Raw genomic sequence first — 14,504 nt, forward strand, 5'->3', positions numbered from 1 at the left:
TATATCATATATATATCTAAGCTGCCTGCCTTTTAATTAGGGGCCTCGCTCTCTGAAGTGCCCCGGGCCCCCCAGAGCCTTAATCCGGCTCTGCGTAGGATCAAAATTACCCCCAAATTCTGTGATTTTAGCTGTTTTTATGGGGGGGGGGTTTCAAAAATCATCCAGATCCAAAACCAAAACACGAAAGGGTGGTTTTGGCAAAACCAATCAAGATCCAAAACATGAGCATGGAACCAGAACAAAAACACAAAACACAAAAAGTGCCCACCGCACATCTCTAGTTATAATACAGTATGAATTGATTAAAAACTCAAGGTTTTGGTTTAGTTCATACTCTCACACAAATAAAAGTAGCTTGTACTCACTAAAGCAATATTACATCTTGCCCAGATCTTCCATATTTAGACATCAGGCTCTGTTCCAACAAGACACATAGTGCATTAGTCAATTATTTCACCCTAAGTGACGTTCATGTTGAACTATTCAACTGTGTACACTGTAAAGGAACTTCAATCAGTGTACCTGTGCTGACGTTGGGTTTCATTTCATTCTTATGTCTGTTCACAATTTTGAAAACTCGTTATGGGAATAATAGACGCTTTTGTCGTATACTATGTTTTTCTCTGTATCATTTACATTACAATTATTCATCATTTTATTTTACTGCAAAGATAAATATTGTTCCTGCACTGAGTCACTTGAGGACTTGATTCTGTCTCCAGTCAGAGCACTTCTCAGCTCCTCCAGACGACATAACTATTTGAACAGACCAAGAGGCAACAAGCCAACGATGGGTAGGGTTTAAGTACATTTTACATCAAAGGAAGTAAACTACAGACTAGTGCTGAGCTATCTAATGTGGATTTCTAGATTCATAATTTATTAACAAGCAGAGTGTGAACTTGAAAGAATGAAATATAGTCATTATGCAAATATTGACCTGTGTGTATTACCTCACAAACTGGTCTCTGACCAGGCATTTCTATTTCACTAATATTTGTAGGCATATAAGTGTGATTACCCACATGATATGTATTTGCATACAAAGCCACCACATTGAAAGTATAGGATAACTTTGCATCAGCACCTCCTGAGAAGCCTAAAAGTGAGGGATTGGGAAAGGGGGAGGGGAGGGGGCAGTGTCGGACTGGGGCATGAAGGGCCCACCGAAAGAATGTAGTGGTAGGGGGTCAATGTTTAGGGGTGTGGCCAATCTCCAGAGGGGGTGTGGCCAGCTGCCACAGAAGCTAACCATTAGAGTGTATAGTCTGGGCCTCTTGATAAATATATTGTAAATACTGCTAGTGCATGTATGATGATGTACTAGATTAATAACAGCAATGCACTGTAGAGAATACATCACAGTCCTGTGCAGTATAAGGTACCATATGTATAATGTATAATTCAAATGCACAGTCTAAAACGGTTCCGGTATGAATGGTCGACCATGTTATGGTCGACAGTCATTAGGTCGACCACTATTGGTCGACATTGACATGGTCGACATGGACACATGGACGACACGTGAAAATGGTCGCCACATGTAAGGTCGACACATAAACAGGTCGACATGAGGTTTTTGTTGTTTTTTTGTGTCGTTTTTCGCTCGCCATGCTTCGGATTACAGTTTCAATCATAGTCCACGTGGATCGTAAAGTATGGAAAAGTTCCAGAAAAGAAAAAAAATGTGAAAAACTCATGTCGACCTTTTCATGTGTCGACCATTTCCATGTGTCGACCATGTGTCCATGTTGACCATGTCAATGTTGACCAATAGTGGTCGACCATCTGAATGGATACCGTCTGAAACTTGATCCCCAGAGGAGGAGGTGGGTCCCCATGCAGTGGGTTCCCACCATGGGTTTCCCCTGTACCTCTGTGAGTCAGGTCAACCCTGGAAGGGGGAGAGATTCTGCAGCAAGACTAAGGCAAGGTACACACCTGAATGATATGTAGTTTCTGGCCGAATCGAAACGACATATTAGCCTGATCGTGCAATGTGTACATACAATTGTGTGCTCCCTCGGGTCCTACATGATAGCTTCTGGTTGGCCATGCTGCTCAGTCAATCAGAAGATATTGTGTATTGTCAAAGTCCAAAAATATCGTGATTCACAATGCCTTGTACTAACCCCAATGCACATGCCCGCTGCTCGTGCACCCACTCCCCCGTGCGTACGCATCCCCTCAGGTTGCGTAAGGAACGTCTCCTGCGCATGGAGATGTGTATTTACGGCGGAGTTTGTGAGCGTCTAGCGAGCGACTCGATCGCAACATATTTAACCTAAATAGTGTGTTTTATAGATAGTATTTCCCTTAATAATGTCAGCAAGTATGTTTAGTGTAAATGGTTCGTGGACATGGGGATTCCTCTTGGCATGATATGAAGGGTCAGACAAAGGTAGAACGGTGGTGGTTAGTATCTAACTGAAGAGTATTTTATTAGTAACATTTCAGTGTTGGTTAGGAAGAGATTGTTCGCTCCTGCATATAGTTATGTATAAAAGTAGTTTATAGACATTTACTGTATTTGCAGTTTATTACACATGCGGCGGGAATCCTGAGGATACCTCCCACCTGAGCAGTTGGAAATAGACACAGCCCACCTGTTCGAATCCACCTATGACCTTTTGTTATAATACAGAGACACATTCCTGTGTCCAATGAACAATGAGATTGTAGGGACCATTGTATCGTACTGTATGCTGTGTATATAAAGGCCACCATTGCTGGACCAGGACTCACTCTCTCTACAAAGGTTTTCACACTGAAGGCTGAGGGCTGGTCCAGGACGCGCTTGCGAATCATTCCCACGTGTGTAAGTTTCTCTGTAGCCATTTTGTTATTCTTTGTGTATGCCATTCGTTCTCATTGTGTTTACTTTGTGTTTGCGACCGCTTCACTATTGTTCACATTTATTTCTCGTTATTCTGTTTAGATATTGATGTTAGGTCTGTAGTGTATAAGCTGTAATTGTTTTCCCCTTTTATATATATATATACTAAAGAATCTTCTAAGAAGGTGTTGGAACCTTACCAGGTCTTGTGTGTTTCACCAGTTATTGTAAAGGGTTTCTGAGCGTCTCAATCGCTCAAACAGCTTTCATATTATCAAGGTCAATAAGCGTTACATTGTGGTAATATTACAGTACTAAGGTTTACAATATAAGCATACCCTTACAGTGTGTTGTTAACAAGGTTTACTGTGTGTCATTCAGTGAGCGTCAGCGCCGCTCGTGTCTCACTCTCACGGCACAGCGTCCGCTACGCCAACAGCGTAGCAGTACGGTACTCGGGCCGCCTATAGCGTGCTCGATACCAAGCGTAAGCCCGTGAGCGTACGTGTCACTCGTGCGTCGCGCCCACGGCCTAGTGTCTGCTACGCTAAGTGCGTACCCTTACGGTACTCCGTGCGCCGATTGCGTACTAGTCCGTAATAAGAATATAGCTTATGTTCAAAGGTAACTTTTGACTTTATCAGTATGATGCCATGTTGACGAATGCAGCATGGTATGGTACATCGGGCCGTCATACCACTGCATCGTGCAGTGTGTGTGGGCAGCACGGTGGATCGGCCGGGAAGACATCATTCTGATGTGTACCCGGCTTAACACTCTAAAGAAAAGATTCGTTAGACCATTCATGAGATAAGTCCATTCAGTGATTTCAGGGGCCTGAATCAAATTACAATAAAACATAAATAAACTCAAGGATAGTTTTATCTAAACGAAACATGTTGGAGGTTCTTGTTCACCTTAAAAGACATCCCCATTCCAGAATACACTTCTGCTGTTGATAGCGCCCATCAATTCCAGGGGGAATGGCAAAGAGTGGACATCTTCTTCGATAGAAACTCAGATTTTAAAGTGGATGAAAGAAAGTGCCATAGAAGTGGACTTTATCCTGATACCTCCCAAGATGTTTCATAGTCTAACAAATACAGTGTCATCATCTAAGGATGCAATTATACATTATATTTTAAGCGTCTTGCTAATTATTTATATATATATATATATATATATATATATATATATATATTATATACGCACACATATATTTGGAATAATAGAATCAGAAGGAGCGCTTCATAGTGCAGAGCATTTTATGAAAATCTGGGTACAATTAATACCTGCTGTGTCTTTTTAAAATGTGGTCATGCACTTTTGTGAATAAAATGCTCTGACTATGAAGCGCCCCTTCTGATTCTTTTATTGCAGATACTCTTCATCCTGTGGGATCCCGGGAAGCACCTTATAAGTGGGAAGCTGCAGCTTACATACATTGGACTTAGTGCCTGTCTAGTGGTATCAACCAACATTGTGGATGAAAAAGCGCACATGTACACTACTACATTTTTGTACTATATATATATATTGGAGATAAGCGGTTTGGATTTTAGGAAATCCGAACGCACCAGCACTTTTGGAATCTGAGTAAATCCATGCCCTGGCTCAGGTTTTCCCACCGGGCTCGGATTCCAAATTGAGGCAAAAAGTAATCCACCTGGCGTCAGATTCCCGCCGGTTTTGGATTCTATATAAAGACCTGGCGGTGGTGAATTGGTGCCATTTCACTCCAGTCACGCTGCAATGTGCTGCACTCTGCTCTGCTGGGTCCATCCATTTAAAGGGTGTGCAGTGTCCATCCAAGTGGCTATGCAGTGCCCATCTAAGTGGCTGTGCGATGTCCACCTAAGTGGCTGTGCAGTGTCCATCTACTACAAGTGGCTGTGCTGTTTCCACCCAGTGTGCTGTGTCCATCCATCTAAGGGCTGTTATGTGTCCATCTAAGTGACTGTGCAATGCCCAGTGGCTGTGTGGTGTCCATCTAAGTGGCTGTGCGGTGTCCATCTAAGTGATTGTGTGGTTTCCAGTGGCTGTGCAGTGTCCATCTAAGTGGCTGTGCTGTATACATCTAAGTGGATGTTTGTAAAGCGCAATGGAATTTGCTGCGCTATATAAGTAACTGTTAATACATAAATAATGTGCTGTGTCCACCTAAGTGGCTGTGCAGTGTCCATCTAAATGGCTGTGCAGTGTCCATCTTAGTGGCTGTGCAGTGTCCATCTAAGGGGCTGTGCAGTGTCCATCTAAGTGGCTGTGTGGTGTCCATCTAAGTGACTGTGCAGTGTCCATCTACAAGTGGCTGTGCTGTGTCTAGTCCCTTTAGTCTAATCCATCACACAATGGTGCTGCACTAACTCCGCAGTCCAGTGACGTGCGGTGAGGTCATAGGCTGGGAAAGCACTGATTTTATATATATATATATATATATATATATATATAGTATGGGGTTAAGACCCAGTTAACGCGCTGTAGGGATAAGCTACAACTTTGGGATTACCCCCTGTTAGGTGGGGTACAGTATAGAAATAGAAAAAAGACAGTTTCCCAAAGGAGCTTGTAATAATGCTTTGGTATGTATCAATATAAATAGTGTCCTTAATTTTTTATATATAAAAAAAGGATTTTATTTCCTTTAGAAGTACAATACATAAAAATTGTTCAATTACATTCAGTAACACTTTATACATGAGATGATTAAAATTCCATTCTTAGTCATATAGTGGTGACTCTTGAAGAACGCAATAGTTGTCTCAGAAACCCAACGCGTTTCGTCCTTCGGACTTCATCAGGGGCTTTGCAATCTAAGCATTTAAAGAACATTTTGTGAACTTCCGACTCTCAAATGGAGTCACTATATCACCTCATAGATACAAGTATACATACCAAGAGACTTCAAAACAGATAATCAGCATACATATAATGTATGTACTGTATACTTTATATATATTGATGTTGTATACAATGGTTTTACAGATAATCCATGAGGTGAATATTATCCAATACCGCTCTGGTAAATTGTCCACTTATAGAAGATTTATATGCTGATTATCTGTTTTGAAGTCTCTTGGTATGTATACTTGTATCTATGAGGTGATATAGTGACTCCATTTGAGAGTCGGAAGTTCACAAAATGTTCTTTAAATGCTTAGATTGCAAAGCCCCTGATGAAGTCCGAAGGACGAAACGCGTTGGGTTTCTGAGACAACTATTGCGTTCTTCAAGAGTCACCACTATATGACTAAGAATGGAATTTTAATCATCTCATGTATAAAGTGTTACTGAATGTAATTGAACAATTTTTATGTATTGTACTTCTAAAGGAAATAAAATCCTTTTTTTATATATAAAAAATTAAGGACACTATTTATATTGATACATACCAAAGCATTATTACAAGCTCCTTTGGGAAACTGTCTTTTTTCTATATATATATATATATATATATATATATATATATGCAATACCAGCCCAGCAGCCTCCCTCCTGGGAGAGAGGAGGAAGTAGAGGGAAGAGCGCTGGCCACCGCCAACACACGCACTCTGGGATTCCCACCACCATCACCTTCAGGTCCAATGCTACACCTCTCCTGAAGTCGGGACAGCTCCATCGCCAGTCATCGCCGGGTCCTGCAGCCACTTCCGTCCGCTGCAACGTGTATGGGTAATTAGACAGTGGATCCAGCACTGGATCCGCTGTCCAATCACAGGTGCCTCGATGACATAGGCGTGTTGTCCCTGTCAATGAGGCACTTGTAGAAGTGCCACTTTCAGCATCTTTTTTTAATGGGCTTTTACAGCCCAGTGCTTGGCCCAGCCCCCCTGCTCTATCCCCGTTCCCATTATCCAGTGCCCCCCAAACTAATTTAATAAGTTAAAATGATTAGAATAAAATAAAGAAGATACTTATGACACAGATCGGATGAAAATTACGGTTAAAGACAAAGAGAAAGGGGGTGCTCCATGGTGGATAAAAGTTTCATTTGACAGACAAGTTTAAAAAACTTCCCTGCCGCAGGCCCCACCCACTGCGTTCACATAAGCAGTGTGACTCCATGTTTGTCAGTTGCAAAAAAGTTTTTTTTTTTAAGAAAAACAGTTAAAAAGCTAAAAAAAAATATTATTTTTAATGTTCTGAGCTCTGCACCCCAGTACACTATACCCCAGGGCACTTTGCTCACTTCACATAAGCCCTGCGACTCCACACAGTGTGAGCTGAGCTGTGAATTAAAAAAACAATAAAATTAAAAATATTTATTATTTCTTCGTATTGTTCTGTGCACTCTACCTACCCCCGTATGCTCTGTACCCCAGTGCACATGTGTAAAAGCGGCTTCACTCCACACAGGGTGAGCTAAACTACCATTTAAAAAAGAAAGTATCATTTGTTTGTACTGTTCTGTGCATTCTATCTACTCCAGTACATGCTAAACCCCAGTGCGCTTTCGTAAAAATGGTCTGACTCCACAAAGTGTGAATGGAGCTGCCAGTAAAAAAAAGTGAAAATAAAAACATATATTGTATAATTTGTTTGTACTGTTCTGTGCACTCTACCTAGCCCAGTACACTCTGTACCCCTGTGCACTTTGTTGACTTCACATAAGCCCTGTGACACCACAGAGTGTGAGTCGAGCTGCCATTTAAAAAAAAATGGATATCAAGCAGTTTAGAGAAGAGCAGGAGCAGAAATCAAATACTATTGCTGCAGCTGCTGCAATCAGTCATGATGACGATACTAGTCCTTCAACGTCATCTACAGCCAATGCTCAAGGGCATAGAGGGTTTAAGTCAGGGCATCTAAAATAAAAAACTATATATACAGTGGTAAAGAAAAGAAACATCCCTAATAAAGGGAAGTTTGGTGCAGAAAAACATGCCATCCATCACATGCAGTGGCAAGGAAAGATTCAGGCCTTGGCCTCTATTTATGAGTGGTGGTCAGTGAGGCATCTTCTTCTGCCTCTCATGATGATGCAAGACCTTTTCACTCAGTCTAAAAGTGTAAAAAAATAAAAACCACTAAGGCAGTAGAAAAAACTGTTCAGACCTGTGACACATCCCTGAGGAGAGTCTAAGAGTGGCCATTTCTCACACTAGCCTTTTTTGCCTCCTTCCACAAATTTCTGCACCATCTGCACGTGAGGAGCAATACAAGTAAATATGGTGATGAGGACATAATAGAAATTGTGGATGCTTGTATGGAAGTGGAATAGGATGACAGGGAATTGTGTGTACTACAATTATCTGACACTGAGGATGAGTACGTTGATGATGTTGTTTGTGTAAGTCAGCCACCAGCGGCTGCAGTTCTTGCCTGTGATACAAAAAAAGCCATTGTGATGCTTTGGCATAAGACCAAAAAGCCACATCTTGGGTGTAGAATTATTTTTACCCAAATCCGGACAACATTTGTGAAGGTATCTGCTCCATTTGTGAGGCCAATGTTTGCAGAGGTACTATAGGGACTTTAGCCAACAAGACACCTCCTCCATGTTACGTAATTTGCGACAAGTTCATGAAATGTATTTTACAAGATTTGAATGTAATTAACACCCTTCTCATCAACCTACTCATTAGTGATCAGAGGTAAGGGGGGTACACATGGAGAGATCCGTACTTAATTTCTAAGCAATCTGACTAGATTGCTTAGAAATGAAGCACAGATCTCACCGTGTGTATGCCCATAGTGATAGCGATGCATGGCCCCACGCGTCGCTATCGCCAGTTCTAGATTGTGCCTGCACGCTGAGTGCTGAGCAGGGGAAGAGATGTGTGCTGAGTGGTCTATGATAGATCACTCACCACATATCTCTACCGTGTTTACCAACCTGTTGTCTTCTAAAAAAAAATGTGTGGGGACCCAAACAAACCAAGTACTTCAGCCACAAAAGTGGCAGTCCTTATTGCAGAAGTGCCTAGTTTGTTAAATCATTTTAATATCCAACATAAGGGGGATGGGAGAGCCCAAGCACAATTCCATCTTATGTCACTTTTCATTTCTGCCACTGCTGTGTGGCACTGTGTCATAGATGTGCTATAAACTACTGAGTGTTTGTGTCGCTGCTCTGTTGCTTAGAAACCTGCCAGCTCGTTACAGCCTTTGGCTGAAACTGGAGGAAAAAAATATTGTGAACTATGAGGTGGTCAAAATTGACTGGAAATTACTGAAAATGAATGATTTTGAGGATAATAGTACTGTAGGAACATGAAAAGGGTCAAATTATGTGAATAAAACCAGCAAAAATGGTCCTGCGCACATCTCAAAGAGATATATATATATATATATATATATATATATATATAATATATTAGAAGTATAGCAATGGAGGTGCTCAAATACCAATGTAAGTGATCCACGTCCAGTATCACACCAGAGAACTTCTGATGTAGTTTAACACTAGTGTTCTTTATATGATAAAGGACCACTGCTCCCCTTTCTGTAATGATCCCGGATGAAAATTACGGTTAAAGACAAAGAGAAAGGGGGTGCTCCATGGTGGATAAAAGTTTAATTTGACAGACAAGTTTAAAAAAAAACACCTGCGGTATGATATGCTCGTATCACACAAGAAAACACTGTGGGCTGGCTACCACATGATTTGTAAACATGAACCCAGGCAATCTCATCCCACAGAAACACAAGTCACGGGTCGTGACTCATGTGGCTCACTGCTCTGCTGTACTGATGGAGACTTCAACTTAGCACTTGGTTCCACCGGGTGGGCAGACAGCGTGGTGGACAAACGGCATAGTCTCTGCAGCAGTTGGGGGAAGCCGGGATCAGAAGGTGTGCGCGTCACTAGGCCCCGCCCTAACACGTTTCATCATAGAGACTTCGTCAGAGTGCATGACCTAGTGCATGCTTATGCTTCCCTTTCAACCACCCTCAGCCAATAGCATACAGGCATGGGGGCAGGAACACAGAATGTAAACACAGTAAAACCTCAATGTCATCACTGGATGCATGTCTATACATAAGTCTAACGGACATCACCGACTGTACTGAGCTACATCTCGGGCTACACTAGACCCATACATATATATCGGGCTGTACTATACCCATACATAAATAATATCAATTTAAAAAAACAAATTCCATAAGTTTTGGATATAAATATAAAACACACATTTTCATCTGTAGCTATAACAGGATTCTAAAACTATAAAGAATCTGCATAACAAAGAAGACAGGCATTCAGTCCTGACATACAAAGAAAAATATTATAAATACTACACACATAAAATTTTATACATCAATAAACTAATAGAGTCATTTAGCACAATGAAGGTAAGTATATATAAGTATATATAAGGCCAATGATAGAGTTCTTGGATTATTTTTTCAGCTGATAAATTATACTGATATTATAGTACATCACAAATGGTCACAAAATAATAAATACTCAATTTTCAATAAAGAGGGTTATCTCATAGCCTTCATTGAGACCTACAGGGGCTAAAGTATTTAAAGGCAATATCCAATAAGTCTCTCTTTTAACAAATTATTTTCCCTATCACCCCCTCTTTTATTCCATGCTACTAGCTCTATTCCCTTTATTTTTAGTCCATTGGGGTTCATATTATGATATGATTCGGGACACTATGCGTGAAGACACCATTTTTAATATTTCTACGGTGCTCTAGGGCTCTAATTTTTAAGGGGCATTTTGTTTTCCCTATATATTGTCGATTACAGGGACATGTACTGTAAGCATAGAGATAACAAATGTTGTGTTGCAATGAATGCAGCAGGAAATATACCAAGTGTCCCTAAAAATGTACACAAAAACAGGATTTTAATTACCTACCGGTAAATCCTTTTCTCGTAGTCCGTAGAGGATACTGAGGTCCATTTAGTACCATGGGATATAGATGGGTCCACTAGGAGCCATGGCCACTTAATGAATTTGATAGTGTGTACTGGCTCCTCCCTCTATGTCCCTCCTACCAGACTCAGTCTAAGAAACTGTGCCCGAGGAGACAGACATAACCAAGTAACAGTGCAGGAAGAACGAAGCACTGGGCGGGCGATTATATTCTTAATATTTCCAAATAAATTTTGTTTTATCTGCTGACTAATTAACCTAGAGTTATTCATTCTAGTTATTCAACTACAATCAATGAGTGCGCCCACACAAGAGCCTTCTTTTTTCTCCCTTTTGTTTATGCATATGTTTCTGGCTCTGGGCGCACCCCCAAACTGGACATTATATTAAAGATTTACTTAAAAATTGTCCAATTTTGGGTTTTCTGTAATCAAAAACTACTTTAGACCGGTGCCGGGTCGCCCTCCTTGTGTAACAGAGGAGAATTCTTGACACCTCTGACATTGCTGCTCTGCTTTTTGTTCCGCCCTATCAGTTTATGTACGTCACTGTCGTCACATTGTCCGACTGGACCTGAATTGCCCCGATCTTGAAGAAGATGTGAGGCCTGCAGAAGGGCATTTTATATGGCCCTGAGTTCCAGAATGTTGATTGGAAGGACGACTTCCTGACTTGATCATCTTCCTTGAAACTGCACCCCCTGAGTGACTGCTCCCCAACCTCTGAGGCTTGCGTCATATATATATACTAGGTGATTCACCGTCGCCCCCCTAACCCTTGCATGCTCTTGTGGCGTGCAATAATTGTATTATATGGAGTATTACCTCCAATCATAATTGTGTGAGTGGTTAAATATTGCTTGGACAAAGGGCGTGTGATGGTTAAGGGGTCGTAGCCCCTTGCAACGGCGTGAACAGCACACGCAGGGCCTGATGAATCACCTAGTAGGTGCTGTGGTTGGGGGAGTGGCAGGTGCGGGGGAGACACGGATGGGGGAGGGGGTCCGGGGGGGGCTGCGGGTGGTTGTGGTGGTGGTGCGGGTGGGGGAGGGGCTGGTGGGGTTCCGGAGCCACCGCGGGTGCGGGGTGTGCAGGGGTGCTGTGGGTGGGGGATGGGGTCCGGAGCCACCGTGGGTGGTGGAGAGGGTGTGTGCGGGTGCCGCGGATAGGGCCCGGAGGGACTGCGAGTGGGGCAGGTGCGGGTAATGCTTCTCCTGCTTCTCCTCCTGGAAGCAGCTAGGCTGCTGTCCTCCCTTTGGCAGTGGCTCTCCCGTAGACTCACACAGCAGCCAATCACTATTGTTAGCACCAGTGTCCCAATGCATGCATTACAGGGAAGAAAATGTACTCAATAAACTACAGCTCCCAATGCTTCGGCGCTAAGGGTTGCTGGGAGCTGTAGTTTATTTAGTGCGTATACTTCCCTGTAATGTGACACCATGGGACACCAGCGCTAACAATAGTGACTGGCTGGCAGAACTGACTGAATCAATGTAAAAGGTGAGAGTGCTATGCAGTGTCAGCGTCCAGACATTAGCCTCCGCGATATCACGGTTATGATTCCAGCACTCTGGTCTGAGGAGATCTTATTGCGAGGACCGGAGCACTGGAACGTAATGCTGGGGAAGGGAGCGGGAATGGAAAATAGCCCCTGGCGCCCTAACTCCGTTGTCTCGCCTGTGCTGTCAGAAATCCCCTGCGAGACTATGGTTGCTTGAGCCCATGGCAGCCGCGTTTGAAGGGCGGATTACGTCTGCCCAACTCCGATGCCCCCCCAGGTCTTAATGAGAGACAAAGGGAAATCCGAGACAGGGTGATAACAAGGGGCCCTCTGACTAAACAACCAGGCCAGGGGCTACAAGCTAATAAAAACTAGAATATGTGCGGAAAAACCGCCAGGGAAAAGGACAACCAAAATATCCACTTGTCCACTTCTCCTACCCGGCACCGCCGAGTTCCAGAGAGGACTTCTGGAAGCGGAACCCTCCGCAAATGCTCCAAAGACAAAATATGTAAAGATAAAGCGGCTGAGCCGCAACACACGGCAGAGCCGCAACTCACGAAACACCACTCGATATTCAAAGGTGATTAGTCAGGACTACTGGGGACCCAACGACTTCCTGGGATGAGATGACAACTCCCGGATACAGGACTTCTGAGGACAGGAATCACCGGATACAGCAGGACTGGAACAGACTCTCAGCAAACCAAAGCAGCATGCAGGAAGCTATTACCGGCGTCTGTGAGAAGCACTGAGAAGGTATTTAGCAGGGAGTGCTCCAATCAGCTGTTCAGAGCCTGATTGGTATTAATGCCGTGCAGCTGCCTTGCTGCACGGCCAGAAGACAAGTGTGTGTGCGTGTGTAACTAGACCCTGCAACGGGGAACGCGGTCCCCGTGGCGTCCCCGTTGCTAGGGTCCGTGCGGCTCAGCGCGCCCGGCGTCTAGCGTTGCTAGGAAGCCGGCGGCTGAACGCGCACGGCGTCCCTAGTTGCTAGGCGCCGGGCCGCGCGGACATTGCGGACCCCGGCGCCTAACAGTACCCCCCCCCCTTGAGGAGGGGTCAAGGAACCCCTAAAGCCAGGTTTCTGAGGAAATTCCCGAAAAAATGCCCTCTTGAGCCTAGAGGCATGAAGATCCTTATCTAGGACCCAAGACCTTTCCTACGGACCATAGCCTTTCCAGTGAACTAAAAAATAAAGCCGACCCCGGGACAATTTGGAATCAAGAACTTTCTCTACCAAGAACTCCTGTTGTCCCTGTACATCCACTGGAGATCTACCCTGAGAGATCCTCCGAGGAAATCTACTGGAAGAAACGTATTGTTTCAACAGGGAACAGTGAAACGTATTTCCAATCTTGAGAGATCTTGGTGAACGTAGCCGAAAGGCAACTGGGTTGACTCTTTTAATAATAAGAAATGGTCCAATAAATTTAGGTCCCAGTCTAGCCGAGGATTGTCGAAGCCTGATGTTGCGAGTTGACAACCACACCTTATCTCCCACCTTAAAAGTGCAAGGACGTCGGAGCCTGTCAGAAAATTTCTTCTCTCGAAAGGCCGCTTTTCTGAGAGCAAGGTGCACTTTTTTCCAAATTGCTCTGAGATGGGAGGTCAATGCCAGCGAGGAGACTGGAGAATGATGAAAAAAAGAATTAGCTCTGGGCTGAAAACCAAAAACTGAAAAGAATGGAGACTCTTTAGTGGAGGAATGACAAGAATTATTGTAAGCAAATTCAGCCAAAGGAAGAAACTCGGACCAATCATTCTGGAGTTTGGCTGAATACAAGCGCAGATATTGTTTCAATGACTGGTTAACTCGTTCGGTTTGCCCGTTGGATTGTGGGTGGTAACCGGATGTTAACGACAGTTTCATCTTTAATGAAGCACAAAAACATTTCCAGAATTGTGCGACGAATTGTGGACCCCGATCAGAAACAATATCAGTAGGCAACCCATGAAGCCTGAACACATGGCGGAGGAACAAAACTGCCAACCCTTGAGCAGAAGGCAATCGGGGAAGAGCAATAAAATGAGCCATTTTACTAAAACGGTCCACTACCACCCATATGACTCGGAATCCAGCTGAAAGGGGAAGGTCAACCACAAAATCCATGGAAATATGAGACCATGGCCTGAGAGGGACACTTAAGGGCATAAGTTGCCCTATAGGCAAGGAACGGGGAACCTTATGCTGTGCACAAACCTGACATGAATAAACAAATTCCCTAACGTCTTTAGAAATACTAGGCCACCATACTGAGCGAGAGACTAACTCCAATGTTTTAGTGATTCCCGGATGCCCTGAAACTTTGTTGTCATGGAATTCAGTTAAAA

Source organism: Pseudophryne corroboree, chromosome 12 (assembly GCF_028390025.1).
Source record: "Pseudophryne corroboree isolate aPseCor3 chromosome 12, aPseCor3.hap2, whole genome shotgun sequence".
NCBI classification, from domain to species: Eukaryota; Metazoa; Chordata; class Amphibia; order Anura; family Myobatrachidae; genus Pseudophryne; species Pseudophryne corroboree.